This window comes from Lissotriton vulgaris, chromosome 3_1 (genome assembly GCF_964263255.1).
Source record: "Lissotriton vulgaris chromosome 3_1, aLisVul1.2, whole genome shotgun sequence".
NCBI classification, from domain to species: Eukaryota; Metazoa; Chordata; class Amphibia; order Caudata; family Salamandridae; genus Lissotriton; species Lissotriton vulgaris.
In genome coordinates, this window is record NC_141689.1 from 239,910,252 (window position 1) to 239,922,497 (window position 12,246).

General features: G+C 41.5%; 1 protein-coding gene across 2 annotated transcripts in view; it reads right to left on the minus strand.

The window, feature by feature from the left end:
• Positions 1-11,504, minus strand: part of HDHD2 (haloacid dehalogenase like hydrolase domain containing 2) — a 139,659-nt gene extending 128,155 nt beyond the window's left edge. Inside the window, exon 1 of one of the 2 annotated variants that reach the window (XM_086962907.1) lies at positions 11,441-11,504. The gene's annotated coding sequence lies outside the window, so the exon portion shown is untranslated. Of the gene's footprint in view, positions 1-11,209; positions 11,364-11,440 lie in introns of those variants that run through there. The other variant, XM_086962906.1, reaches the window with a different exon arrangement.
• Between the last annotated feature and the right edge of the window lie 742 nt (positions 11,505-12,246).

Below are 12,246 nucleotides of genomic sequence, written 5' to 3' on the forward strand. Positions count from 1 at the left end.
GAACGTTTTTTGATGTTTTTGGGATGAATGCTGGGTGCATGTAATATTTTATTTCTCTCTGTAACTATAATGTGAATGTCCATTCTCATGACATCCCCATCATTATATATTTTTATGTCGGGGACTTCTGACATCTGTAGTAAAAGCGGCCTCTCTGATGCTAGCTAACATACTACTACTAAAGTGTGCAATGAATACAGTGACATGGCTAGACCCTAACCAAGGGAAATCTGTTTCATCCCTAACCTGGAACGTAGTGAGGCTTTCCACAGGATCAGCTCAAATATTAATGTATGAGCTACAAGGTCTTCCAGAAGAATAAGATTAAACTACAAACAGCAGGAAATCTCAAGCAATACAAGCAACTTCTGCCATTGACAACCAAAGAGGAATCAAACCTTTTTCCAGGAACGCCTCTACAGTAAGACGTTCTTTAAAGTTCTCGATAAAAGTCCGCATGACTCACTTCACTATGCCTAGGTACCACCCAATAATGTTTCCCCAAGTGCCACTCCATTGGTTTCACCTCCCAGGCCCTGATGACACGTCCACCATTTGTTTACATAGTTCTGTAACCTTCTTGTGCACCCAAATATATCTGCTGTTGTGTACAATGTTCCACTGCTCCTGATGGCTAAATCGGTGCACGATAGATACCACTAATACAAATCAAATAAACTGAATTGTAATCAATAGGTTTTAAGATATGCATGAGTAGCCTGTTGAATAATGCTCAAAGAATATCAGCATAGACTGCTAGGTTAGCCATTGAATACTGAATACGCAGCACCAAGGCTCAAACTCAACCTTCCACGCAGTACGCTCACCGCACCCCACCTCAGGGAGATAGATCCTCTGGTTTCAATATACAAACAAGCTCAATTCAAACTCCTCACACACCTTCAAAGCTCTCCACAACACAGGCCCTGCCTACAGCAATAGACACATTTAATTTCACAAACCTACCAGACACCTACCCTCAGCCGGACTCCTTCTTGCACACATCCCATGCACACACGGAATCAGAACTGGTGGTTGAGCCTTCTCCTACAGCACACCGAAAGCCCAGCACAACCTGCAGCTACACATCAGAGGCACACTTTTTTAATTCCGCATGAAGCTGAAGAATTTGGCTGTTGAAAAACCCATGCGCTAGCCCTAGCCCAGGGTAGAACTGCAGCTGCAGCGTCAGGATACCCTCTTTGGTAGAAAAACACACTAACAAATACACCTAACCATCACATAATCAGAATCATAACATAACTGAATACCTGCGGCTGCTGGAGCTTGTCTGGGTTGGGGTTTTGCCCCACACAGGCAATCCATCTTGTGACACACTTACAGCAGCTTTACAAAGGGAATGCAGTATGATGAGCATGTTCTCCCAGATGCAACAAAGTTTGGGTGTTGGCCCAGCATATGTCCACAAACAAGGGATAGGAAAAAGTTGATTTGAGCAAATCTGCTTGGAAGAGGCTGTCTCAAAACTCTTCAGTGGGAAGGGAACTGTTGAGGACAAGATGGCAAAGTGCTGTTTTAGGAACAGAGGCTGAACAACACCTAACGGCTAGGGATAGATCTCTTTAGGTTTCAGAAGCATTGTGCACTTAAAAAATTACAACAGGAATTCTTCAACTTATTTGCTGTTTATTAAATGGCAGCACCTATAATATATGTATAGATGATACGTTTACTTTAGTTTCTCCTACAGACAACAACACTTTTCATATTTAGTTATGAGGATAGACCCCGCTCCCTAATGAAATAAATAATAATAATAATCCTTAGGATAAAAAGGAACGTGTGACTGTCTCCTTACACTATGGATCAGTTTTCCCCCCATTAGGTGGGAGGAAAACAGGTTTATTTGAGCGACAAACACACGATTATATACAAAACGTTCATCACGGATAATGCCAGGCGATGGATAACATGGATATATAGGACTCTACTAGAGGCGGTAAGAGGAGCACGGGAAGAGGATCTGAACAGGAGCCTAATGACAAGAATAAGTAAAAACCCGAGCACATCCCCACGATGGTCTCAGATATACTTCATTCAAATACATTCAGTTTAATGTTCTGGGTAGAGCACACCTGTTACCCAAGACTATTGATGAGATATATACAGTTACTACATCAAAATGCCTCTGCTATGGTTTGGCACAGGCTGGATTCTGGCAAATGCTGTGAGGCATCCCACACAGTGCAGATAACGGACCCAAAGTCACAAATTTTCGGACATGGGTCTCAAACAGACAAAGCTTACTATATGCAAAAAGTTGCTTATCAGGGCCATCTGCCCACCCCACAAATGCAAAACAGCATCCAGATGTGTACACCTTGCTGAGTTGCTAGCTGAAAGAATGATTACCATGAAGTGGAAAGCAAACACCGCTCCGTCTACAAAGGGGTGATGGCAACAGGAGTTACAGAAGGGGGCTGCACAATGAAGCAATGGAAGGGCTAATAAGAAAGATACCCATATGGAGACAGCAGGAAGAGATACTAGAACTGGTGATATCCCTTAACTAAAACAATATTAGTACCATAAATGGTGAAATTAAAACAATAATAATATCTATAGTGACACCCTTCAGTGACAATTTGACCCACTGGGTTAGTACATGACAATACAGAGTGGTTTGTGCTATGGAACAAAATACTTAATTCACCAGGACTACCCCTGAATAAAGTCCTCTATTCATAGCGCGAGACAGCCGGACAGTCACTAATATGATATCAATATAAAAAGGAAAAATAATAATGCAAAACAGAAATCTAACAGCACTTTAGATATTCCCGTCCATCTACACACAGCTGGACAAGATGGCTAAAGTTAAGCTTCTTTGTTTTAATAGTTTTTAAAATGCATTTCAAAGAGAAAACACAATAGTACAATAATATACTGAAAGACCATGAACCAGCAATGTGGACAAAAACACAATCGCGGGCACATATATAACCAATCTCTGATCTGAATACATACAGTGCTTAACACCCATATGAGTAAAGTAACATCAGGTTTGGGATGTTCGCGATATGTTAGGCTCACCTCCCCCTCTCCAAGAGCATTGCCATAATCTCTCGCTGTTCCTGCAGATCGTCTTGCGTAGGTTTAATAGTTTAATTCTTATTATAATGTAGACAAATTACAATGGAAGGCTATGAGTTTCTGGGTGAAGGCCTGTGTAGAGTAGTGAAACATTTTGTAAGCAACTATAGAACCGCAAATGAAAATGATGCATATGGGACCAAATGCAAGTATCTTTCAATTACTAATATGTTGCATGAAAATATGCAAATAATATGCTGTATATGTATATGCTAATAAAACCCAATCAACATATTTGAAATCCGAAATGATAGAGACAGTGAATAAAATATAGGTACAATGTAGGTTACAGTTTGTACAGCTATGGTTGCATGTGTGGCACCCTCATATGCTAAATTGTTCATATCCAACTGTTATGATTGTGGTTAGTTACAAGTACCTCGGCAGCGTGTTGTATACTTTCTAGGAAGAGTTAGGAAAAATACAGGCTGGAGGATCCACCAGAGAACAAAGGAGAAAATATAGGCAACACCATTCATCTGACAGATAGGAATGCCACGGTTTTAGGGTACTTTCTTGTAGAACCTCGGAAGCACACTTATGAGATGATACCGGGCCGTTCATCAGCTAGGAATCAAACAAATGATCTTACCAATCATTCATCCAATGTTTCTTAATGCCAAACACAATAAAGTGCATATGCACTTCCTGGTAACTCCAGTTGTTCGCAAAGTGTACTTAAAATGCATCAAGAAACATGGAGTCTGTCCAAAGAGCTAACAATTTCTCTTATTTCATAATATGTCAGCGAGGGGGAGAATGACAGGGCGTTAACGACAGGTCCAGAATCTTCACTATTATCTACATTGATTAGGAAAGTTAATCTCTGCCTGGCATCAGCCACTTGTTACACCAGTTCTCAGGGTACAAGGTAAATGGATAAACATGGAACCTAAAACTTTATCTGCCTTTATCAAAAGAGATATAGATAGCATAGTCAAGGACAAGCCTGGTGCACAGAGCCAAAGGAATCTGTTTGTGAGGATTTTCGATATTGCATATTTCTTAGCTTATGTTTTAACATCAAGATACATACATACCAGAGAATACACATTCAAATCAAGAGGATATATATAGATTGATAGACAGGCAGACAGAGAGACAAAGAGATAGACAGACAGATTGACCAAAAGATAGATAGATGGATGGATTGATAGATCGTGTGATAGATGTGTTCTTATGTATTCCAACGAATGTAGGTCTGGAGGGGGCAGCACTTTTGGGTGACTATAGCTCTGACACTGCTAGGTAATCTTAAAACCCTTCCACACTCAGCTAGAACACAGGCAACTGGGTTTTGTCTTCATCCGCAACTGAACGAGCTGGGGTTGACCTCACGATATATTAGAGTGAAAGTAAAAAGTGTCCTTTTACTGCTATGTGCCTCTCATAGCTTAGACTTTTCATTCCTTTCAAGTTCTGGTCCATGTGATGAGGATACATAAAAGCTTCTTTACTGTGCATGGAGAAAGCAGCGTTACTAAGTAAAGGCGGTCTGAGTACTTTTTACTATTTTAACTCAAGTATTTGCATATTTCGGAAAACTTTATTTTCAGATGCCCCGAAGTAGTCTCGGTTAGCAGTCAGAGTAAAAATACATGTTAGTTGGCATGTATGTAATGCTGTCACACACCAAGAATTGGTGGGAAGGCACTGACCTTCAACATATGGGACACCAGATGATAATGTTATGAGTATTTGTAAAGTGCACTATGTCCGGACTAACAAAACCGCCCACCTACCTTGGAGCTCGCAATTTTGCGCATCGTGCCCTTTCAATTGGACTAACTTTATCGCCCACCTTGGAGTTCGCAATTTTAAATGAGCAAACACTACAGCAACTATTTGTTTGGGGCTAATTTAGTTTCTTCGATTGTTTCAGTCTATCATACCCCATTAACCATTGATAAGGCTTTGTTCCCTTAGGTCAGCTAACTCGATTCTCCCCTCCAAAGTGGTGACAGTTCAGCAAGTAATAATTGTGGCACTGCCAGACACTCCTTTTTACCCTATCACATTTTCACACACCATTACAAATGTATTCAGTAAAGAAAAGGGTGCTTGGCTTTCTGTTTCTTATTTTCGAAGCTGCAGAGTGTCAGCCCAACCCTAATGTTTATTATTCTACGAGAAAGACTATTCTGTATGCCTAACAATACAATGCCATGAGGAATAAAAACAACACACTGCAAAGACAGCTTCCTTTTACAGCCCAAATAATAGGTAAAGAGGTTTTATAAAGAAAGTTTGTTTGACGAAAAGCACCTATAACAAGTACATTGAATCTAGGTCTTCAGAAGAAATGAATTCGTTTGTTGCATGAAAATGGCCACATTCATTATTATTTTTTTTTGATGACTTAGATTCAGTTTAATTTACTTAACGTATGGGTTCAACATTTAAATGTAATAAAAAAACATGGAATGAATAATCATGTCTCCACTGTTTACGTAAAACTAACATGTTCAATACAAATTTAAAATAATTTGATTCGGTGGAAGGCATAACATTCCCACCTCCTCCTTAGGATTTCTTTTCTTGGCATATATCTCATCACAGGACATGCAAGACACCATGCTGTAAATCTTGCACTACTCTATTAGATACATTACAAATACAGTCCTTGCATGTGTGTTTTTCTTTCAACGCCCTACGGCACCCCAGTACTCAAGGTAATGAAACATTTTCTTACTTTTGTGGCCATTTTCTCACACATCCTTGACATTTAAACTCTATGAATAGAGAATAGAGAGATGCTAAGCTTTGTATATTCACCCAATGAGATTACTCATAAGTAAAACTACGAACTTTCAATATCCAATTTAATGCGCATCCTTATCCTCTTACAAAATATTATTAGGCTCCCCTGCAATGGTTTCCATTGGGGCATGAGGAAAAGGAAACCAAGAAAGAGGCAATGTAAAAAGGTCAGTCTGCTATGGTGGAGAAATGACCAGTGACTCCTGTTCCACTCTTGGGGAGAGGAAAACAGGTTTATTTAAGCATATCCCTTGTAAATAAACTATCAGCAGGATTCTGGATTGTAATGAATCTAAAGAGACTCGACAAGCTGTGTGGCCTCTGCTCAGCTCCAAAGGTATTCACCAAGATGATAGCTCCAGTGGTGGTGTTCTTACATCTACAAGGTCTCGTTTAGTGTTTTCTTACTTTTCCAATTGGCTGACACATGGCCCTTCAGTGTCCATCGCACTGCAGGGTACAGAGATAGCAATGAACTGTATAACCTGACACAGATGTTTCCTAAATATTCTGAAGTCTCCAACTCAAGACCTGGTCTTCATTGGGCCAGGTTCAGAAGATATGGTATTTCATCCAGTTCAAATAGCACAATATTTGGAGGTACTGTTTTCCTTTAGAATGCTTGGAAGTACCAGCAGGGACATGGATGGAATAGCATGACTCTTCACAGCCTTCTGGGCTCATCTCCTTCCACTTGTTACATATTCAGAACCATTGCTGGTTAGTTTTTCAGTCTTCAGAAAGTATGGTTCCAGTTACAATGGAAATAAAGTTATGAGTACAGGGGTTGTTGGACCCAGCATCCCTCTCCATGGGTCTTCCAATGCATCTTAAATTCTGTTCTGACAGTGGATGCCACCACCATGAGATGTGCAGCTGTTCTAGGACCTCCACCATTTCAAGCTTGATGGGCCCTCGTTGAGAGCCAAAGCTCATCTAACTGGAGGCGATTGCCAGCAATACTACAAGCGCTTTGGCATGTTTGCATACATATCCAAGGTCACAATATTCTGGTGAATTCCAACTATACAGAGACTGCAGCGTTATAAATTATGAAGGGGGAACTCATTCCAGATCCTAGAGATGCAGCAGGGGTTAAGTTGGCATTAAGTTGTGGGCTTGGACAATACTGAAGTGGATTCATTGAGCATGGTATTTCTGTCCTTCTGAGATTTCTCTTTGCCTCTAGCGATTTTCCAGAAGGTGTGCAAGAGATAAGGCACATCATTTCTGAATTGTACTGCCTTCACGAAAAATGTTCAATGTTCAATCTTTATGGTTTTGTTCCCACAATCCTGGGTACTCAGAGGTAAAAGCTCGCTCGGCGAAATGGCTCTAGAAGTTACTATATACTCCCCTCCCTTTTTACTTTGATTCAGAGAGTGCGATCCAAGGTTCAGGTGGAGGATACATGGATAATTCTACTAGTTCCACAATGGCTAAGGAAAACATGGTTTCCTCTCCTGAAGTCTCTGTGAACTTGTACTCCGAGGGGCCTTCCTCTATTACTATTCCCTCTTCTCTCTATTTCTCATCTGGCACTCTGCTTATCTGCGTCACAGTGGAGGTTGAAAGAAAAGGCTTGCAGCACAAAGGGCTTTCTCTCCATTTGGCACAAGCAAGTCAAGTACTAAATAGGGTGCCGCTCATTCTTTCTCTCCTTTGGATTGCTATTTTCCTTCCATTCTTTTGGGGTACTTTTCAACTTAATCTTTCTGTTTCTGAACCGAAAAAAACTCCATGTGCTTTGTTTGAACTCTGGGGAGGCATTCAAGAAGGAAAGTAGTTGGTTGGAAGGCTATTTAAGAGTTTTTCTTTCTCCAGACCTGTGATAGCTCCTCTTTCTCCCGGCTGGGGCCTACCCTTGGTAATCTAGGCTTTCCAGCTTCATAATTTTGAACCTCTATTTTCAGTGCAGTTGAGATATCTGATTTTCAAAGGCCCATTATCATATAGCTATTGCACTACCTCATAGGAATTATCTGCTTTATTGTGCCGCTTTCCGTGAATGACAACTCATGATGATGGTGTTATTTTAAGCTGTGACTCAGATTTTTTTGCCTATTTATGTCTTAAGAGCTACATTGCCAGTATTCTTTCCATCTCCATCTTCGAAGGAGGAAAGATAATTTTATTTGTGGAATATAAAGAGATCTTCATGAACTAGTCTTCACAAGTTCAGCTCTGACCACACTTTCATCCCTTTTGGTTTATCAGGTTACGGCAAGATAGGGTCACCAATAGCCATAAAAAGATGGATAAGATCTATAATTTGGTACTCTGGCCTGATGGTGAACTCAATGGCAATCTATCTTAAGTAACCAATAAAAACATACACTATAATGCAATTGTTGGGACAGAAAAGTCCCTCGCATAGTGATGGACATGTGCCCCAACTGTAATGATGTTTGGATCAAAGATGCTGATGTTTTTTTAGATGGACGAACATAGATCATGTGTGTGTGCTATGACATAGGCCTATCTCAGGAATTGTGGTCTTTTGAGACCGGGACTTGTGCACAAAGTGCTACCCTCATAGTGGTGCCAGGATACTGCCTTTGCCAGGAGTTAAGCAGCGTGAGTGTGGTGGGCAGCATACCATGTACCGATTAGTAGGAGTGAACAAGGCTTTTTACTTGTCACTGGAGTGAGGCCTACAGGTTCACTCATTTAAAATTATTCTGCTGTGTGCTTAACTCACCCTTGGGCTACATTGGTGTATTTGTTGACACACTGCATGTGTGTTATACACATATTCTGGATGTATGCATGCTTGTTAAGGGTGCAATACATGGAAGATGTAGCGCTGTGCAGTGAGTGTATGTTGTATGCATGTGCTGGGTATATGTGTGCATGTGAATGGTACAATACATGGAGGATTCTGGGTTCCATTCTGGGAAACCCAGGCCTAACTGGTAGAGTATGTGGAGGTAGAGGAATCTCCCAGACTGATTTGTGGAGTGAAGTCTCGAACCCCGTTTGCCAAATGGGGCCGTTGTTTCGATATGGGCCATAGATCGTGTGCGGATTAAGTCATCAACCTCGTATGCTAGGTGGAGCTGACGTGAAGATTGCTGCTGTGCCGATTGAACCGTAGCCATGTTCAGAATGAGCACAGTGATCCTGTCAGCCAGGTGGGTACACTAGAAAAAGGCAAAGAGAATTATCTGGTCAAGACCATTGTCTGGAGGAAGAGGCTGCTGTAAAGCCCCTACTGAGGACCAGCAGCATTGAATTCCTCAATCCATCAACTTGTCCGGAGGGTTCAAGAAAACTTATCAGCATTGGAGAAGTGTTGAGGACCCGCTGCCCTAACTCCACAGGACCACATGTGAGGAACTGGAGGACACCCGACTACTGTCTCTGCAGAATTGCGTCAGAAATGTACCAGAGACAGGGGAAGTACTTGGAGACTCCAGTTATGCGGGTAAGACGGATTTACGGGCTAGACAGCCCCAGGGGTACTTGCCTGCCATACAGCACTTCAGCACTGGAACACTTAATAAGAGTCTGAGTGGGACTCAGGAGACTCGGACAACTAGTAGGGCTAAACGTGAATGTTGTCTATAGTGAATGGGAAATAACCACTACTGCTAACCAGAGGGGAGAAGGACTCAGTAAATAGCCTTTTAAAACAGTAGAGCACTGACCTCAGGGGACTGTGTATTGTTTGTGAATGCCTTATTTCACTTTGTTCTCATATATAAATACTCCTAAATGTGAGCCTGTGTTAATTTCCATGTGTCTACACCCCTATCCCCCCGAGCAGCCTTGTACTTCTCGACTCGCACTCCCACTGAGAGTCAAGTGCTGAAGGAGTTCTTGGCCCAGTTGCTCAGGATCCATAGTAGGTTTAGCCCCGGAGCATCAGGAGTAAAAGGCCTTAATACCCACGGCTGGGCCCAGTAGCTCCTGCTTGCCCCATGGCCCTCTGAAAGGGATTTTGATAGGGGCGTCTCCTCCATGTGGGCGGAGGAGCGTCGCCCACTGCTTTCTCACAGTGCGAGAAGCAGAAACATAAAATCATATTATAAATACCATTTTATGTTTCTGCTTCTTGCATGCAACCTACATAGAGAAAATGGGCTCCCCATAAACGGCTGGCTGGTCAGCGTCCCGACCAATCACAACGCTGCCATTACATTACCGTCACCATTGCTTACCACCACCATTTTGGGGGTTTGTGGCACTGTAGACAACATGTGCTACTTACCAGCAAAGTTTGGCTATTGCTAGACTGCAGTCCTGAGAGGTGATTAGCAGCGGGAGGTGGTTACAGATGAAAGAGTGCACATGAAAAGCCTAATGCAGAATGCTAAACTACAACAAAGCGCGTGTGATACCATAAATAAAATAACAAGTACTCAGAAAAGAATCAGTAGGCCTTAAAAAGAGTAAATAAATGCAGCAGTAATGTTATTAACTGTAAATAACAAAAACAAATATAATGACATAAAAAAAATGCAAAAATATTGAAAATAAGGAAATGCGTAATTCTTGCCATACTGCAGGCATCCAATGCTCATTGGTGATCCTCCTTGATATATCATAGGCATCCGTGGCACTCACATGTTCTATAATGCTGGACCCTGCATTATTAAAGCCGCACAATAGCCTAATGCTTGATCTGGCTTAATGGTGATATTTCCTGGTATATTGTTGGTAGCAATCGAATGCTGGCACAAAAGTAAATATTTTTTCAAGTGTGTCCTTCTTGGCCCAGTAGTGGATAGTTACTTCTATATTATAGTGCTACGAGGACCCTGCCTGCTACTGTAGGCACATGAATTTTCACATTGTTTTAAAATTATATTACACACAGTATATGCTAGCCTACCACAACATTTGCAGACATAGTTCATTATAAAGCAATTGTAAACTTTCATTTCAGGGGTTTTGCTCCAGTTGCAAGATATTAGAACTTCTTGTGGATAAGTTCTGACATTTATCTCTCTCCATGCACCTCATTACATGTTTTTTTCTCATGAGAAAGTGTCACTTTAATATATATATATGTTTGCCTCGTCTTCATTGCTTGATTTTGCAGGCGAAAGTGTCACTCACAGTAGTTGAAATGTCACTAAAATTATGAAAATGTCACACATAGCAATCTGAAACCTTGGCAGCTATGTTGTCATGACTTTCTCTAATCAGAATGTGCATCCCAGGCAGGTGGTCACCCTTGCCACATGGTCTATCCCCCTGTTCCTTCTTCCCGAGGAGTAAACCCGACCTTGGCTCTCGATTGAGTTATAGATAATCAGCCGTAAAGCTAAGCTCTGACAGATAAGCAGGCATCGGAATGACCTATCTTTCAGAATTGCACTGGTCTTACCGGAGCTGCCGCTGCTGCCCGCCCGTCACTAAGCCCCCGACACACCCCCTCTCACCGGCTGCCCTGTCAGGCGCCTGAGCAGCCAACCCGCGGGGCCAGCCTAGCACAGAACAACGAGCCGCGTTCAGTGCAGTTCGTTTAACATCCCTTTGCAGACAACGGCTACAGCTATAAAAGAGCTATGGACTTTCAAAGAAACTCCTGCTAACATTTATAAATTGGCTAGATCACCTCTTCCAGATCCTTTACTGAGACCGCGGGATGTAGCTGTAGTAAACGCGGCAGCCATTTTAGAGCAATTCTGCTAAGTATATGAACTGTACTGTCGCCGTGTGATGAAATGAGCAAGCCTCGCTTTTTAAATTATTAAAAAACGAAGTTATATTTTTATTTTACCAAATCAAGTGAGTATCCGATATTCAATTCTCCGATAAAACTTTATGGAAAATGTTTGAAGATTACAGTGAAACGTGTACATATTGTAAGCTGGCAAAATACTTGCTCAATATTGTTAGAGAGATGATAGCTATTTCTCGATTCTTGTCTCCTTTTGTGGGTCTTTATTCTGAGATGTTTTGATTATGTCGTCCTTACAAGATGGCCGCTAGGGTAGAGGCACGAGTGCACAAATCTACCGATCTAGGCTTGGGACGGTCTCTTAATGCTAGAACTATTTTATTTTATTTATGTATTTATGCGTTTTTATATAGCGCAGACTTTACCGGAAGGCGTCAGAGCGCTTCACAATAGGAACAGAAAATTACAAATGAACAAAATTACAAAAACAGACGATAAGTTACATGAGGTAAAAGTGACAATTGTGAGCAAACAAAATACATGAGGTAGCAAACAGTGCAATACAGGAGGAAAACGTGACAAGTGTGCAGGTTACAAGAGAAAACAAAGTACAATTAGAGGTATAATACTGCAATATTATAATGTTCTCTCTTTCATCCCCCACACAGTGCTCAGAGGCTCTATTGCTTTGGAACAGGTTTATTCCATAAAGAACAATAACTGCAATCACATAGAGCGCC